Below are 15673 nucleotides of genomic sequence, written 5' to 3'. Positions count from 1 at the left end.
GCATCATACCACAGTGATATATGTGCACCTATGTTTATAGCAGCACAATTTGTAATCGCCAGATCTTGGAAACAACCCAAGTGCCCATCAACTGAGGAATGGATAAAAAAGTTGTGGTATTTCTATACAATGGAGTATTATTCAGCTATAAAGAAGGATCGCATTGAGATATTTATCAATAAATGGGCGCAGCTTGAGACCATACTCATAAGTGAAATAAATCAATCTCGCATGTGTGAATACCGAATAGTTTCCCTAATGTAAGTAATGATTCAAATATATAAAAATATGTGGTAATCATGATTCCCCATTAGGTGGCCTTGAAGCCTTATAAAGTTTTCACTCATTAATTAGAAAGGCTTTATTCTGGGCTTCTTGATATGAAAATATTTGAAGCTAGAGTATATGAAGTTTTACCCAAATATTTCAAGGAAAAAGACACTATGGTAACTACTATTAAGTCAGGTTATATAGTGGTGAAGTACTAGGTTATTGAAACAGTCATGCTGTGACCTCTATTGTTATATTGTTATGCCCTGTTTTATCTCAATCTCCCCCTTATTGTTTCAAAAAAAATTATTTAGTCATTTCTTATGTTTGTCTTAATTAAAGAAAAAATTCAAAAAATTAGGATATATAAATAGTAACTCTTTTCAATTTCCTATTAACTTGTTTTGAAGTCCTGTAGTACTCCCACGATCTTGTTTTGACTGATTAGACTCTGTTCCATTCTATATGATAGTATCAAGTTTGAAGACATAGGCAACTACTTTGAAGACAATAAGATTCACTAAGATACCCATTCTGGTTTGACTATTGTCTTCTTTGGAAGTCCTGTAATGTTTACAATGCCTAAGTTCTATTGGTCTTGTTCTCTACTGTTTTGTGCAACTTTATAATATCTAATAAGATAGACAATTCTTTTTAAGGAAACAAGGGACAACGTTGATAACCATTGTTGATAAACTTGTACTCTGTTCTACACCATGTGCTATGTCTATCCTTGGTATTGACTGACAGCTTTGTTTTGCCATATTTGACTGTATTCTTCCCCCCCCAAAGAAAGTAATAAGCACTAAGGAGTAATAAAATCCAAGATGTGTAAATTTTGTTGTAAAAAAGAGAGGGGGAAAAGAAAAGAAATAGTGCTCTAACGGATATAACAGCAAGTGTGTTTGGGGGTGTTAAATAGCTGACTTTATCAATGTTTTTGGAACATTGAACACAGCTGTTTGCAGTCTCCCTGTTTGAATGTCCACCTTGTGTTCTTTGATACTGTGATTTGAGGAACTATTTTCAAGAAAATAGTGTGTAATCTACTAGCAGGTAATTTCTTACTGTTATGGTTTTTTGTTTCATTTTGTTTTGTTTTGTTTTGTAGTTCTGTATTGCGTGTACCCTTACGCCGCTTTGGTTTGTTTTCTGTTTTTCTCTTTTTCCTCTTAAATAAAAAATAAAAAATAAAAAATAAAAAATAAAAAATAAAAAAAAAAAGAAACCCTTACAATGCGCACCAAACGGCGATGTTTTTTAGAAACTATCCTACATTGCCACTGCATGTTTCCTGACCTCCCCATGCTGACCACCCCGTGGTGCTTTTCTCCATCCTACATTGCCACTCACTGCCTATCCTAATTCAGACCCTCCGATTTACAGCATCCCGTGATGTTTTTCTCACTCCTACTAGTGAATTGCGTGTTAGAAACCCTTAAAATGCGCACCACCAGCCATGTTTTTCAGATACCTATCCTACATTGCCACTGCAAGTTTCCTGACCTCCCCATGCTGAACACCCCTTGGTGCTCATCTCCTTCCTACATTGCCACTGACTCCCTATACTAATTCAGACAATCCGATTCACACAACACCGTGATGTTTTTTTTACTCCTACTAGGGAATGCCCTGTTAGAAACCATTACAATGCACGCTACCCTGCCATGATTTTCTGATACCTATCCTACATTGCCACTGCATGTTTCTTGACCTCCCCATGCTGACCACCCCGTGGTGCTTTTCTCCAAACTACTTTTCCACTCGCTGCCTATCCTTATTCAGACCCTCCGATTCACACCATCCCGTGATATTTTTTCACTCCTACTAGTGAATGCCCTGTTAAAAACCCTTACAATGCACCCCACCCCGCCATGTTTCTCAGATACCTATCCTACATTGCCACTGCATGTTTTAGCACCTCCCCCTTTCACCACCCCGTGGGGCTTTTCTCCATTCTACATTGCCACGCACTTACTATGCGAATTCAGACCCTCCCATTTCACACCACGACGTGATGTTTCTCTCATTGCAACATTTGAATGGCCTTTTAGAGACCCGCCTACAGTGCACCAGCCCGTGATGTTTTATAGAAGGGTATCCTACCTTGCCACTGAATGTTTTGGAATCTCTCCATGCTCATCACCCCGTGGTGCTTTTCTCCATCCTACATTGCCACTCAATGCCTATTCAAATTCAGACACTCCCGATGCTCGCCACCCTGTGAAATTTCTCTAGTTCATACAGGTGGAGGGCCTGATAGAGACCCACCCAATGCACAAAACCTTTTGATGGTTTATAGAAACCTATTGTACATTGCCACTGCTTGCTTCGGGACCTCACCGTGCTCACCAACAGTGGTGCTTTTCTATATCCTATATTGGCCCTCACTGCCTATTCTAATTCAGACCCTCCGATTCACAACACCCTGTTATGTTTTTCTCACTCCTACTAGTGAATGGCCTGGTAGAAACCCTTACAATGCGCAGCACCCCTAGATGTTTTTCAGAAACCTATCCTACATTGCCACTGCATGTTTCCTGCCCTCACCATGCTGACCACCCCGTGGTTCTTTTCTCCATACTAAATTGCCACTCACTGCCTATCCTTATTCAGACCCTCCGATTCATACCACCCCGTGATGTTTTTCTCACTCCTACTAGTCAATGGCCTGTTAGAAACCCTTACAATGCCCACCACCCCGCGATGTTTTTCAGAAACCTATCCTACATTGCAATTGCATGTTTGCCGACCTCCCCATGCTGACCACCCCGTTGTGCTTTTCTCCATCTACGTGGCCACTCACTCCCTATCCTAATTCAGACACTCCGAATCACACCTCCCCGTGATGTTTTTCACACTCCTACTAGTGAATGGCCTGTTATAAACCCTTACAATGCACACAACCCGGCGATATTTTTCAAAAACCTTTCCTACATTGCAACTGTGTTTCCTGACCTCCCCATGCTGACCACCCCGTGGTGCTTTTCTCCATCCTACGTGGCCACTCACTGCCTATCCTAATACAGACACTCCGATTTACAGCACCCCGTGATGTTTTTCTCACGCCTACTAGTGAATGGCGTGTTAGAAACCCTTAAAATGCGCACCACCCAGCCATGTTTTTCAGATACCTATCCTACAATGCCACTGCATGTTTCCTGACCTCCCCATGCTTACCACCCCTTGGTGCTTTTCTCCATCTTACATTGCACCTCACTGTCTATCCTAATTCACACCCTCCGATTCACACGACACCGTGATGTTTTTTTCACTCCTACTAGTGAATGGCCTCTTAGACACCCTTACAATGCGCAGCACCCCTCGATGTTTTTCAGAAACCTATCCTACATTGCCACTGCATCTTTCCTGACTTCCCCATGCTGACCACCCCGTGGTGCTTTTCTCCGTTCTACATTGCCACTCACTGCCTATCCTTATTCCGACCCTCCAATTCACACCACTCCGTGATGTTTTTCTCACTCCTACTAGTGAATGGCCTGTTAGAAAACCTTACAATGTGCCCCACCCCACGATGTTTTTTAGAAACCTATACTACACTGCCACTCCATGTGTCCTGACCTCCCCATGCTCACCACCCCTTGGTGCGTTTCTCCATCCTACATTGCCACTCACTGCCTATCCTAATTCAGACCCTCTGATTCACACCACCCCGTGAAATTTTTCTCACTCCTACTAGTTAATGGCCTGTTAGAAACCCTTCCAATGCGCACCACCCCTCGATGTTTTTCAGAAATCTATCATATGTTGCCACTCACTGCCTATCCTAATTCAGACCCTCCAATTCACACGACCCCGTGATGTTTTTCTCACTCCTACTAGTTAATGGTGTGTTAGATACCCTTACAATGCACACCACCCAGCCATGTTTTTCAGATACCTATGCTATATTGCCACTGCATGTTTTACTGACTTCCCCATGCTGACCACGACGTGGTGCTTTTCTCCATCCTACATTGCCACTCACTGCCTATCCTAATTCAGACTCTCTGATTCACACCACACTGTGTTGTTTTTTTTCCACTCCTACTAGTGAATGGCTTGTTAGAAACCCTTACAATGCGCACCACCCGGCGATGTTTTTCCTAACCTATCCTACATTGCCACTGCATGTTTCCTGACTTCCCCATGCTGAACACCCCGTGGTGCTTTTCTCCATCCTATATTCCCACTCACTGCCTATCCTTATTTAGACCCTCCGATTCACACCACGCTGTGATATTTATCTCACTCCTACTAGTGAATGGCCTGTTAGAAACCCTTAAAATGCGCACGACCCCGCGATGTTTTTCAGAAACCTATCCTACGTTGCCACTCACTGCCTATCCTAATTCAGACCCTCCAATTCACACCACCTCGTGATATTTTTCTCACTCCTACTAGTGTATGGCCTGATAGAAACCCTTCCAATGCACCCCACCCCGCCATGTTTTTCAGATACCTATCCTACATTGCCCCTGCATGTTTCCTTACCTCTCCTTGCTGACCACCCCATGGTGCTTTCCTCCATCCTACATTGCCACACACTGCTTATCCTCGTTCAGACCCTCAGATTCACACCACCCCTTGATGTTTTTCTCACTCCTACTAGTGAATGGCCTGTGAGAAACACTTACAATACTCACCTCCCCGCGATGTTTTTCAGAAACCTATCCTACATTGCCAGTGAATGTTTCCGGTCCTCCCCATGCTGACCACCCCGCGGTGCTTTACTCCATCCTGCAGTGCCACTCACTGCCTATCCTAATTCAGAGCCTCCTGATTCACACCACCCCGTGATGTTTTTCTCACTCCTACATGTGAATGGCCAGTTAGAGACCCGCCTAATATGCTCCACCCCGTGATGTTTTTCAGAAACCTGTCCTACATTGCCACTGCATATTTCAGGACCTCTCCGTGCTCAACACCAATGGTGCTTTTCTCCATCCTACATTGCCACTCACTGCCTGTTCTCATCCAGACCCTCCTGATTCACACCACCTCGTCATGTTTCTCTAGCTCTTATGTGTGAATGGCCTATTATTGACCCTCCCAGTGCACACCAGCGTTGGATGTTTTTTAGAAACCTATCCTACATTGCCACTGCATGTTTCAGGACCTCCCCATTACACAACCCCTTGGTGCTTTTCTCCATCCTACATTGCCACGCACTTCTTATGCTAATTCAGACCCTCCCTATTCACATCACGCCGTGATGTTTCTCTCATTGCAACGTTAGAATGGCCTGTTAGAGGCCCTCCCAAAGTGCACCACCCCGTGATGTTTTTTTGAAAGGTATCCTACCTTACCACTGAATGTTTCAGGATCTCCCAATGCTCATCAAACCGTGGTACTTTTCTCCATCCTACATTCCCACTCACTGCCTATCCAAATTCAGACCGTACCGATGCTCGCCACCCAGTGAAATTTCTCTAATTCCTACATGTGAATGGCCTGTTAGAGACCCACCCAATGCACACAACCTTGTGATGGTTTTTAGAAACCTATCCTACATTGCCACTGCTTGCTTCGGGACCTCTCCGTGCTCAGCACCCGTGGTGCTTTTCTCCATCCTACATTGCCACTCACTGCCTATCCTTATTCAGACCCTCCGATTCACACCACCGTGTGATGTTTTTCTCACTCCTACTAGTGAATGGGCTGTTAGAAACCCTTAAAATGCGCACCACGCCACGATGTTTTTCAGAAATCTATCCTACATTGCCACTGCATGTTTCCTGGCCTTCCCATGCTGACCACCCCGTGGTGCTCTTCTCCATCCTACATTGCCACTCACTGCCTATCCTAATTCAGACCCTCAGATTCACACCACCCCGTGATCTTTTTTTCACTCCTACTAGTGAATGGCCTGCTAGAAACCCTTACAATGCACACCACCTGGCGATGATTTTCAGAAACCTATCCTACATTGCCACTGCATGTTTCCTGACCTCACCATGCTGACCACCCCGTGGTGCTGTTCTCCATCCTACATTGCCATTTACTGCCTATCCTAATTCAGACCTTCCGATTCACACCACCCCGTGATATTTTTCTCACTCCTCCTAGTGATTGGCCTGTTAGAAACATTTCCAATGCACACCACCCCATGATGTTTTTCAGAAACCTGTCCTACATTGCCACTGCATATTTCCTGACCTTCCCATGCTGACCACCCCGTGGTGCTTTTCTCCATCCCACATTGCCACTCACTGCCTATCCCGAATTCAGACCATCCCGTTGCTCACCACCCTATGAAATTTCTCTAATTCCTACATATGATTGGCCTGTTAGAGACCCACCCAATGCGCACAACCTTGTGATGGTTTTTAGAAACCTATCCTACATTGCCACTGCTTGCTTCGTGAGCTCTCCGTGCTCAGCACCAGTGGTGCTTTTCTCCATCCTACATTGCCACTCACTGCCTATCGTAATTCAGACCCTCCGATTCACACCACCCCTTGATGTTTTTCTCACTCCTACTAGTGAATGGTCTGTTAGAAACACTTACAAAGCACACCACCAGGCGATGTTTTTCAGAAACCTATCCTACATTGCCACTGCATGTTTCCTGACTTCCCCATACTGACCGCCCCGTGGTGCTTTTCTCCATCCTACATTGCCACTCACTGCCTATCCTAATTCAGACCCTCTGATTCAATCTACCCCGTGATGTTTTTCTCACTCCTACTAGTGAATTGCCTGTGAGAAACACTCACAATACTCACCACCCCGCGATGTTTTTCAGAAACCTTATCTTACATTGCCACTGAATGTTTCCTGACCTCCTCATGCTAACCACCCCATGGTGCTTTACTCCATCCTGCATTGCCACTCACTACCTATCCTAATTCAGAGCCTCCTGATTCACACCACCCCGTGATGTTTCTCTCACTCCTACATGTGAATGGCCTGTTAGAGCCCCGACTAATATGCACCACCCCGTGATGTCTTTCAGAAACCTATCCTACATTGCCACTGCATGTTTCGGGACCTCCCCATGCTCACCACCCCGTGTTGCTTTTTTCCATTCTACATTGCCACTCACTGCCTGTCGTAATGCAGACCCTCCCGATTCACACCACCTCGTCATGTTTCTCTAGCTCTTACGTGTGAATGGCCTATTATTGCCCCTCCCAGTGCACACTAGCCCGGGATGTTTTTTAGTAACCTATCCTACATTGCCACTGCATGTTTCAGGACCTCCCCATTTCACCACCCCGTGGAGCTTTTCTCCATCCTACATTGCCACGCACTTCCTGTGCTAATTCAGACCCCCCAATTCACACCACGCCGTGATGTTTCTCTCATTGCAACATTTGAATGGCCTGTTAGGGACCCTCCCAAAGTGCACCACCCTGTGATGTTTTTTAGAAGGGTATCCTACCTTGCCACTGAATGTTTCGGGATCTCCCCATGCTCATCAACCCATGGTGCTTTTCTCCATTCTACATTGCCACTCACTGCCTATCCAAATTCAGACCCTCCCGATGCTCGCCACCCTGTGAAATTTCTCTAATTCCTACATGTAAATGGCCTGTTAGAAACCCACCCAATGCGCACAACCTTGTGATGGTTTTTAGAAACTTATCGTACATTGCCACTGCTTGCTTCGGGACCTCTCCGTGCTCACCACCAATGGTGCTTTTCTCCATCCTACATTGCCACTCACTGCCTGTTCTAATGCAGACCCTACTGATTCACACCACCTCGTCATGTTTCTCTAGCTCTTACGTGTGAATGACCTATTAGCGACCTTCCCAGTGCGCACTAGCCCGTGATGTTTTTTAGAAACGTATCCTACATTGCCACTGCATATTTCAGGACCTCCCCATGGCACCACCCCATGGTGATTTTCTCCTTCCTACATTGCCACGCACTGTTTATGCTAATTCAGAACCCCCAATTCACACTACATCGTGGTGTTTCTCTCATTGCAACTTGTGAATGGCCTCTTAGAGACCCTTCCAAAGTGCACCCCCACGTGATGTTTTTTAGAAAGGCATCCTATATTGCCACTGAACGTTTCGGGATATCCCCATGCTCAGCACCCTGTGTTGCTTTTCTCCATCCTACATTGCCACTCACTGCCTATCCGAATTCAGACCCTCCCGATACACACCACCCTGTGACGTTTCTCTAATTCCTACATGTGAATGGCCTGTTAGAGAGCCACCCAATGCGCACCACCTCATGATGATTTTTAGAAACCTATCCTACATTGCCACTGCTTGGTTCGGGACCTCCCCTTGCTCTTAACATCGTGGTTCTTTTTTCCGTGCTACATTGCCACTCACTGCCTATCCTAATTCAGACTTTTCAAACACACAAAACCCTGTTTTGTTTCTCTCACTTCCAAAATGAATGGTCTGTTAGAGACTCTCCAATGCACACCACCCCGTGATGTTTTTCAAAACCATCCTACATTGCCTATCCTATCCTATCCTACATTGCCTATCCTATCCTACATTGCCAGGGCATGTTTTGGTACCTCCCCATGTTCTCCACACCATGTTGCTTTTCTCCATCCTACATTGCCACTCACTGCCTCTTGTTATTGAGCCCCTCCAGATTCACACCACCCCGTGATGTTTCTCTCACTCCTACATGTGAATGGCCTGTTACAGACCTTCCCAATGCGCACCACCCAATGGTGTTTTTTAGAAACGTATCCTATATTGCCACTCCATGTTTCTGAACCTCCCCATGCTCACCACCCCATGGTCCTTATCTCCATACTGCATTTCCACTCACTGCCTATCCCAATTTGGAACCTCCAGATTCACACCATTCCGTGATTTTTCTCTCACTTTCACATGTGAATGGCCTGTTAGAGAACATCCCAATGCGCAGCAGCGCATCATGTTTTTTAGATACCTATCATACATTGCCACTGCATGTTTCGGAACCTTCCATGCTCTCCACCCCGTGGCGCTTTTGTCCATCCTTCTTTGCTACATATTGCCTATCTTAAAGCAGACCCTCTTGATTCACACCAGCCCGTGATGTTTCTCTCACTCCTACCTGTGAATGGCCTGTTAGAGACCCTCCCCATGTGCACCACCACGTAATGTTTTTCAGAAACCTATCCTACATTGCCACTGCATGTTTCAGGATTCCCCATGCTAATCACCCCAAGGTGCTTTTCTCTATTTCTCATTGCCACTCACAGCCCCTCCTAATTCAGACCCTCGTGATTCACACCACTGCGTGATGTTTCTCTCACTCGTGCATGTGAATGACCTATTAGAGATGATCCCAATGTGCACCACCCTGTGATGCTTTTTAGAAACCTATCCTACATTGCCACTGCATGTTTTGGAACCTCCGCGTGCTCACCAACCTGTGGTGCTTTTCTCGATCCTGCATTGCCACTCACTGCTTATCCTCATTCAGACCCTCCCGATTCACACCACCCCGTGATGTTTCTCTCACTCCTACATGTGAATGGCCTATTAGAGTAATACTCAATGGGCACCACCCAGCGATGTTTTTTAGAAACCTATCCTACATTGCCACTGCAAGTTTCGGGACCTCCCCATGCCCACCACCCAGTGTTTTTTTTTCACCATCCTATTTTGCCACTCACTGCCTATCCTAATTCAGACCCTCCTGATTCTCACTACCCCGTGATGTTTCTCTCACCCCTACATGTGTATGGCCTGTTAGAGACCCTTCCAATGCGCACATTCCCTTGATGTTTTTTAGAAACCTATCCCACATTGCCACTGCATGTTTCGGGACCTCCCCATGCTCACCACCCTGTGGTGCTTTGCTCCATCCTACATTGCCACGCACTGCCTATATTAATTCACACCCTCCCGATTCTCACCACCCCATGATGTTTTACTCACCCCTACATATGATTGGCTAGTTAGAGACCTTTCCAATGCGCACAACCCCTTGATGTTTTTTAGCAACCTATCCTACATCGCCACTGCATGTTTCTGAACCTCCGCCTGCTCACCACCCGGTTGTGCTTTTCTCCATCCTGCATTGCCACTCACTGCATATCCTAATTCAGACCGTCCCCATTTACACAACCCCATGATGTTTCTCTCACTCCTACATGTGAATGGCCCCTTAGAGACCCTCCCAATGCGCACCACCCCGAGATGTTTTTTGGAAAACTATCCTACATTGCCACTGAATGTTTGGGACCTCCCTGCTCTCACTACCCCTTAGTGCTTTTCTCCGTCATGCATTGCCACTCACTGCCTATTCTAATTCAGAACCTCCCGATTCTCATCACTCGGTGATGTTTCTCTCACTCCTATATGTGAATGTCCCCTTAGAGACCCTCCAAATGCGCACCACACCCTTATTTTTTTTACAAACCTTTCCTGCATTGCCACTGCATTTTTCGGAACCTCCCCATGCTCACCACACCGTGGTGCTTTGCACCATCCCTGATTGCCACTCAGTGCCTATCCTAATTCAGACCCTCCCGATTCTCACCACCCTGTGATGTTTCTCTCACTCCTACTTGTGAATGGCCTGTTAGAGGCTCTCCCAATGTGCACCACCCCGTGATGTTTTTTACATACTTTCCTACATTGCCACTGCATGTTTCGGGACCTCCCCATGCTCACCACCCTGTGGTGCTTTGCTCCATCCTTCTTTGCCACTCACTGCCTATCCAAATTCAGACCCTCCCGATTCACACCACTCCGTGTTGTTTCTCTCACTAGTACATATTAATGGCCTGTTAGAGACCCTCCCAATGGGCACCACCCCATGATGCTTTTTAAAAGCCTATCCTATATTTCCACTGCCTGTTTCGGGACCTCCTCATGCTCATCACCCGTGGTTCTTTTCTCTATACTACATTGCTACTCACTGCCTATCCTAATTCAGAGCCTCCCAATTCACACCACACTGTGATGTTTCTCTCACTCCTACATGTTAATGGTCTGCTAGAGACCCTCCCAACGTTCACCACCTTGTGATGTTTTTTGGAAACCTATCCTACACTGCCATTGCATGTTTCCGGACCTCCCTGTGCTCACCACTCAGTGGTACTTTTCTCCATCCTACATTGCCACTCACTGGCTATCCTAATTCAGACCCTCCCAATTCACACAACCCCATGATGTTTCTGTCACTCCTACATGTGAATAGCCTGTTAGAGACCCTCCCAATGCACACCACAATGTGATGACTTTTAGAAATCTATCCGACTTTGCCAGTGCATGTTTTGGGTCCTCCACGTGCTCACAACCCCATGGTGCATTTCTTCCATCCTACATTGCCACATAGTACCTATATTATTCAGACCCTCCCTATTCACACCACTCTGTTTTGTTTCTCTCACTCCAACATGTGAATGGCCTGTTAGAGTCCCTCCCAATGTGCACCGCCCAGTGATGTGTTTTACAAATCTATCCTACATTGCTACTGCATGTTTTCGGATCTCCCCATGCTCACCACCCCATGGTGCTTTTCTCCACCCTACATTGCCATTCACTGCCTATCCTAATTCATACCCTCCCCATTCACACCACCCTGTGATATTTCTCCCATTGCTACATGTGAATGGGCAGTTTGAGACCCTGCGAATGTGCACCACACTGTGATGTTTTTCAGAAACCTATCCTACATTGCCACAGCATGTTTTGGGACCTCCCTATGCCCTGCCCCCAACCTCTAACCCTAACCCATACTTCTAACCCTAACTCTAACCTTAACACTAACCCTAACCAAAACACGAACAGAACCCTAATCCTAAACCTAACACTAACCTTAATCCCTAACCATAATCCTAACACTAACTGTTACCCTAACCTTAACCTAAGCCTCTAACCCTAACCCTAAATCTAACCGTGACCTTAATCCTAACACAAACCTAACCTCTAACCCTAAACCTAACCTTAAACCTAAACCTAAACCTAACACTAACCATAACCCTAAAGCTAACTTCTAACCCTAAACTTAACCCTAAAACTAAGCTTCAACCCTCACCCTAACCATAACTCTAACATCTAAGCCTAACCCTAACCCTAACCCTAATGCCAACCCTAACACTACGTCTAACAGGAAAATCTAACCATAACCCTATCCCTAAACCTAACCGTAACTCCTACTTTAACCCTAACCCTAAACTAGAATCGTAACACTAACCCTTACCTCTAACCCTAAACCTAACCCTAATGCTAAACCTAACTTCTAACCCAAAACCAAACCCTAACCCTAAACCTAAACAAAACCCTAACCCTAAACCTAATGGTAACCCTAATGCTAAAACTAAAACGAAGCCATAACCTTCACACTATCCCTAACCCTAAACCTAATCCTAAATCCAACCCTAACCCTAAAACTAACCTTAAAACGAACACCAACCCAAACCCTAAACTCGAACTGTAAACCTAACCCTAACCCTAAACCTAACCAAACCCTAACCCTAAACCTAACCTTAACACTAATCCCTAAACCTAATGCTAACACTAACCCTTACACTAACCCTAACCTATACCTCTAATCCTAACTGTAACCCTAACCTTAACCCTAACACTAAACCTAAATTCTAACCCTAACCCTAACCATAAGCCTAACCTCTAACCCTAACCCTAACCCGAACCCAAACCCTTACCATAACCCTAACCCTAAACCCAAACCCTAACCTAAACCTAACCCTTACCTCTAACACAAAGCCTAACACTAGCCGTAAGCCTAACCCTCTAACCCCAAACCTAATCCTGACTTTAACTGTAAACCTAAACCTTACCCTAACACTCTGCCAAACACCTAACACCTAACCCTGACCCTAACACTAACCATTATGCTAACCCTAAGCCTACACCTAAACCTACTAATCCTAAACCTAACCCTAACCCTAAAGCTAACCCTAACCCTAAGCCTAAGCCTAAAACTAACCTCTAACTGTAACCCTAACCCTAATCCTAACCATAACCCTAACCCTGTACCTAACCCTAACCCTCTAAACCTAACACTAACCCTAAGCCTAATGCAAACCCTATCACTAACCATAAACATTAAACCTAACTCTAACCCTAACCCTAACACTAACCCTAACCCTCTAAACCTAAACTACCCCTAACCCTAACCATAACAACAAATGCCAAACCCTAATCATAACCCTAACCCTGACCCTTACACTAACCTAAAATCTAATCCCAATCCTAACACTAAACATAGCCCTAAACCTAACCCTGTGTAACCCTAACACTAAGCCTAACCATAACCCTTACCCTAACCCTAACACTAATGTCTAACACTAACGTTAATCATAAAAATAAACCTAAACTTAACATTAACCCTAACCATAACCATATCCCTAACCCTAACACTAACCTCTAAGCTTAACCCAAAAACTAACCCTAACCCTAACCCTAAATCTAAACCTAACCATAACACTAACCCTACCCCTACACCAAACCTTTAACCCTAATCCTAATCCTAACTTTAATCCTAACACAAACCTAACATATTACCCTAAATCTAACCCTAACCCTAAACCTCAACTTAACGCTAACCCTAACCATAACCAGAAAGCTAGCTTCTAACCATAAACTTAACCCTAAACCTAACTTCAACGCTACCCTTAACCCTAATGTTTAAGGCTAACCCTAACACTAACCCAAACCGTAACGCTAAATCTAACGCTAACCTCTAATCATAACCCTAAACCTAACCCTAATGCTAACACTAACTCTAACCCTAAACCCGAACAGTAACACTAACCCTAAACCTAACCCTAACCCGAACCCTAACCCATACCTCTAACATTAACCCTAACCCTAACTCTAACACTAAAATCTAACCCTAAACCTAACACTAACACTAATCCTAACAATAAACCTACCCTCTAAACCTAACCCGAACCCAAAACCTAAACCTAAACCTAAATCTAACTCTAACCCTAAACCTAACCATAACCCTAAACTGTAACCCTAACCCTAACACTATCACTAACCCTAACAGTAACACTAACCCTAAACCTAACCCTAACCCTAACGCTAAACCTTACGCTAACCCTAACATTAAACTCTAACCCTAAGCCCAACCCTAACGCAAATCCTAACACTCTAACCCTAACCCTAACCCTAAACATAACCCTAACCCTAACCCTAGCCCTAACACCTAACGCCTAACCCTAACCCTAACCCTAAACCTAAACCTTACACTAAGCCTAAGACTTATCCTAAAACTAACCCTAAACCTAACCCTTTCCCTTACACTAAACTGATCGTTACTAACACTAAACTTAACCCGAAGACTAACCCTAAACCTATCCCTAACAACTAACCCCTAAACCTAACCGTAACCCTCAATTTAACCCTAACACTAACCCTAACCGTAACCCTAACCTAATCCTAACCCTAACCCTAACTCTAACCCATAATCTAACCCTAACACTAACCCTAAGCGAAACCCTAACACTAAACTCTTACCCTAAACCTAAGACTAAAAACAACCATAACCCTAACCCTAAACCTATCCTCTAAACCTAATACTAACCCTACACTATCCCTAACCCTAACCCTAAACCTAACCCTAACCCTAACCTAACCCTAACCCTAACACTAACCCTAGCCCTAACCCTAACCATAACACTAACATCTAACCATAACCTTAATCCTAAACCTAACCCTAACCCTAAACTTAAAACTAATCCTAACCTTAACCCTAACCCTAACACTAACCTCTAACCCTAACCCTAACCCTCCAACCCTATACTTAACAGTATACCTAACCATAACACTAAACGCTAAACCCTAATCACATCCCTAACCCTAACCTTAAGACTAACTCTACCCTAACCACAATCCTAAAACTAAAAATAGCCCTAACCCTAAACCTGTCTTAACCTAAACCTAACCCTAACCCTAACCCCTAACACTAACACCCACACTAACATCTAACCCTAATGTTAAACCTAAACCTAAACCTAACCTTAAACTTAACCCTAACACTAACTCTAACCCTAACCCTAACCCTAAGCCTAACCTAAGCCTAACCCTTACACTAAACCTAACCCAGCCGTAACCCTAACACTAACCCTAAACTCTAAACCTAACCCTAACCCTTACCTTAATCATAAAACAAACCTAACTTCTAACCCTAACCCTAACCCTAACCCTAACCCTAAACCTCAACCTAAACTTAACCATAACCCTAAAGCTTACTTCTAACCCTAAACCTAAGCTTCAACCCTAACCCTAACCCTAACCCTAACCTCTAAGCCTATGGCTAAACCTAACCCTAACCCTAACCCTAACCCTAAATCTAACGCGAACCTCTCAGCAGAACCCTAACCCTAACACTAACCCTAACCTAACACTAACCCTGAGCCTAAAATTGAACACTACACCTATCCCTAACCCTAACCCTAAGCCTTAAACTAACACCCTCCCTAAATTCTAACTCCTAACCCTAACCCAAT

This window comes from Cavia porcellus, unplaced genomic scaffold (assembly GCF_034190915.1).
Source record: "Cavia porcellus strain 051 isolate PalLab524CR breed Dunkin Hartley unplaced genomic scaffold, mCavPor4.1 scaffold_11, whole genome shotgun sequence".
Classification (NCBI taxonomy): domain Eukaryota; kingdom Metazoa; phylum Chordata; class Mammalia; order Rodentia; family Caviidae; genus Cavia; species Cavia porcellus.
The sequence above is the reverse complement of the archived record's forward strand: the minus strand, read 5'-3'. Positions refer to the sequence as shown.